This window comes from Hippopotamus amphibius, chromosome 13 (assembly GCF_030028045.1).
Source record: "Hippopotamus amphibius kiboko isolate mHipAmp2 chromosome 13, mHipAmp2.hap2, whole genome shotgun sequence".
NCBI lineage: Eukaryota > Metazoa > Chordata > Mammalia > Artiodactyla > Hippopotamidae > Hippopotamus > Hippopotamus amphibius.
The window spans coordinates 62,311,042-62,315,011 of record NC_080198.1 but is presented as its reverse complement, the minus strand read 5'-3'; the positions used below and the strand labels follow the sequence as shown (position 1 = coordinate 62,315,011).

Below are 3,970 nucleotides of genomic sequence, written 5' to 3'. Positions count from 1 at the left end.
TTTCAGGAAAGGCTTTGAGGAAATAAGACATCCTGTTGCTGGATAAAACTCGTGGTCCATCTAGCCAAATGTCCTTTCCAGCAGCAGCAAGGGAAGTTACAAGGAGAGCAGACATAACTGTTTGATAACTTTTAATCTGTAAATTTATCCAAAGTTTGAAAATACCATGGAAATCTTAGGAATCCCAGTAATCAGTGAGTGGGCTAGATACACACCCATTACATCTACAGACTTCATACACATCCACTCAGAACGCTTCTTAGAATGGGGGGGTGGTATGAGAAGTTAGTAATTCTCCTTACGCCTGGCTTCTTCTTTCTTTGCCATTCCCTCTCATATATTCAATAGCCTGTGTCACAGCACACATATAAATTGTTGGTAACTATTAAACTCTGACAGTAAAGCAAAATCACAGTTAAAGGTAAATGTTCAGTGAAATATGTTCAAACATAAGCTAGTAAACGAAGAACTTTAGATTCAAAGAGCCAAATATTCTGCATTCCTGAATAATCTCAGTTTCTAATTCTGCCGAGTATTTTCACATGGCACTTTGCTGCCACAAAATAAGTGGGTATACATTTCTGAGTGTTGATCTGCTGATAAAAGATTAGAATTAGGAGACTGAAAGAAAACATTTTCTATGTATTTTTTAAAAATTCCATTCATGAGCAAGGAGCCAGGTGTCAGTTTCTCACGGGGAGTGTCAGTTCTCATGGAGGTATTGTAAGGCTAAGTGAGTCCACTCCATTTCCCATTCTTTAACAGATTCTGTGCCACCACCTTCGTCCTGCTCAGGTTTAGGAAGCTCCTTCAGTGGTATTACAACATTCTCCTAAGGCAGACTGTCTTCTTGCCAAGCATTGTCAATTAAATCCAAGATCCTTCCATCTCACTGTACCTCACTCTCCATTCTCCTGTAGCTTTGATCCTGCCAGATCAGCACCCAGCCCAGCATTGCACCTACATTTGCTAAGCCATAACCTCAGCATCACGCTATAATTCAAATACCAAACAAAACTCGCCACCAGTTTCCAAAACGTAACTAAAACACTGCGAGATAGCATTGTATTAGAATGGCAAATGCTTAAACATTTCTTCCAAAACAATTAAAGTGGCTTTGATTCTTTTAGCACCAGCTCCATGCACAGTCTCATTTTTGACATTAGACATGTTTTTCAAAATGTCTACACATGACATTCTGATGGTCTAGCAACTGAATTTAGAATGTATTTCTAGAATTTTCTTAGACATAATTTTGTTAAAAAAATATATATCATTTGGGATGTTTAAATATATATATTATTTAAACATCACCCAAAACATTGTATTGAAAGTTATATGTGTTTTATGATATTTTGGTATTAAAAAGATTAAGAGGTGTACCAGAGAAAATGTTAAACAGGGAGACTTTCTGTGAAGGTTCTTTCCATTGCAAGTACCAGAAACTAACTTGTGGTAGTACAATTAGGAAAATTATTGAAAGGATATTGGGTAACAGAATCTGAGGAGGAGCTGATTTATCAATACTAAGCTTCAGAAATGGTAGGAATAAGAGCCATTTTAAAGATCTTAGCTGTTGAAAGTCCTATACTTTCCCTTAGTAGACGGGTCACAGGCCTGTTTAGGCAGGAATCATATGGCTCTGCAGATCAAAACTCCAGACTCATGGGAGGAAGAATCTGATTGGTGCGGCTTGATTCAGGTGTCCTCACTGAGCAAATCAACTTGGACTAGTATAAACATGGCTGGTTACAGATCAGCCATGTGGATCAAGTGGATAGTTCTTAGATTCAGGAGGTTTAGCATAACAATGCTAAAGCTGGTCTCTATTATTTGCACCTGACTCATCTATAAATCTCCACTAAAGCTAACCTAGCACCATTTTAAACAGTCGTCATGCTGAATTCATTTTGTGTCCCTTGTTTCCATTATTTCCTAAAGACCTGTAATATACCACACAGTTACTACTCAAATGTAGAACTGGAATTTATTGTGCTGTTTCATTATAGAAAAAACTTTAAATCAATTAAAGTTAAATAAATCCAATGCACTTTGATACCACTGCTATTCAAAAAACTGTTGAGTATAAAGTGAGTTGAAGTCATTGGAATAAGCTTCTTATGAAGTTATTAAAGTAATACTATTCGGAGTGACAGGCAGCGAAATTTAGCTTAACTGTTATGAAAAGAGTTTGTTCTTTGTGTTGTGTTCCATTTTGAAAGATTCTAATTATACCTGTTCAGTTCTCTTTGTCTGCCTCTCTGCAGGAATATCATAAGTTGTGTGAAATATGGATGAGACCTACAACATGTGACTTAAAATACCCAAATATTTATTGTAATGTCTGAAGTAGCTTTATTTCTTTGGCTTTCATGCTTTAAAAATCTGAATTTGTTCAGAAATATATTTTCTAAAAGCTGATGTGTTATAAAAAGTAAGATTCTTAGAATCAGATATAAAGCATAGCCTCATAAGAAAATATTCTTTACAACACTGTCTAAAAAAATATATAGCTAAAGTTTCCTGAATACTGCCCACAATATTATTACTAAAGATAAATGTGAAACTTTATTCTGTTCTTCCCCGTCTGTCTTCCCCAACTCACAACACTCTATATTTTCAAACTGAAATAGTTTAATTTGAATTGCAAATCTTATCACATATATAGTTTTATTCTTTTCTATCTGGATGAATGACAGTGGTATATAAGAGTTAACAAACCTTATCCAGTTTTAAATACATTTCTGGTATTGAAAGCTAACAGAGCTGAAAGTTGAATGGGAGAAAGCTCAGCTCTTGTATTCATTCTTTTATTTGTGTTCTGAAAGGGCCTTATGAAGAAAACCTGATAGAAATGTCATGGCATTACTAAACAGATCGAAGTGCAAGGTGGGAAAATAAAAGGTTGGCTTTGCTGCTCCTTTTGTCATTTTATAAGGAATGGATAGTGCTTTCAAAATGAGGGCCTGAGGCTATGAATGTCCTTTAATTTCTCAGACCCTGAGAAGAAGCAGTCCATCCCTCAATAGCCTACTGAAAGAAGTCTTTAAAGAAACTCCATGTTCTAGGAACACACATCCCTTGTAAGGATGACAACAAAATAAGGGGGTGGGGGTGGGGTGGGGAATCTCAACGAAGGAACATATATCCCAACACTCACTTGAGAGCTGATCTGGGAAGATTATCATCACGACTGCATTGGAACTTATTTTCTGTGATTTGTTGTGCTTCTTTTTACTGAAATATAGGGTACATCTTTAAATGGAGTGTGAAGTAGAGTGATAATTTGGGTGTCACAGGAGCTTACAGCTAGCTACATTGCTAACATGATATTCAAACAAGTGAGAATAATTCACTCTAAGAATTTCCCAGAGAACTTAGCAATTTGTTTCCCATTTGAGGCCACAAAGTATTGTGGAAAAGCAAGTTCTTTGGAGTGGCGCAGTCTTGAATTTATATCTTCATTCACTTCATTTCTAACTTTCTACCTCAGGCAGATTAGTTAATTTTGGGTCTCAGTGTTTAGCCTTGTGGAGGGAGGATAATAATATGGAATATATTGAGCTCTCTGGAGGATTAATGAAATAACATAGGTAAAACATCAGTACAAATTAAACTCACAGTGGGATTAATTTCCTTCTCCCCATTAAAATTAATTTGGCTCTAATGTGGATGGGTGCATTTACTTTTTTTTCAACTGATGACAACAACTATAGAAGAGTTTCAAGAAGTATATACAATTTCTTGCAATATAAGATAATTAAAGATGATTAATCATTTCTCTTTACAGAGCATTAATTGTTAATGATTAAGTAAAAATAAAGATCTGGAGCTCAACTCTTAAGCAGTATAAATAAATAAACCTGATACTTCTTTTAATCAGCGAAGCTTTATGGGGCAGCATATGCTTAACATACATTTGTCCTACAATATGATAATACCTGGAAATATAGCATTCCTTTGCCCACTA

General features: G+C 35.6%; 1 pseudogene; it reads right to left on the bottom strand.

The window, feature by feature from the left end:
• Positions 1–703: 703 nt before the first annotated feature.
• On the bottom strand, positions 704–910 carry LOC130835306 (anaphase-promoting complex subunit 13-like; annotated as a pseudogene).
• Positions 911–3,970: the final 3,060 nt, after the last annotated feature.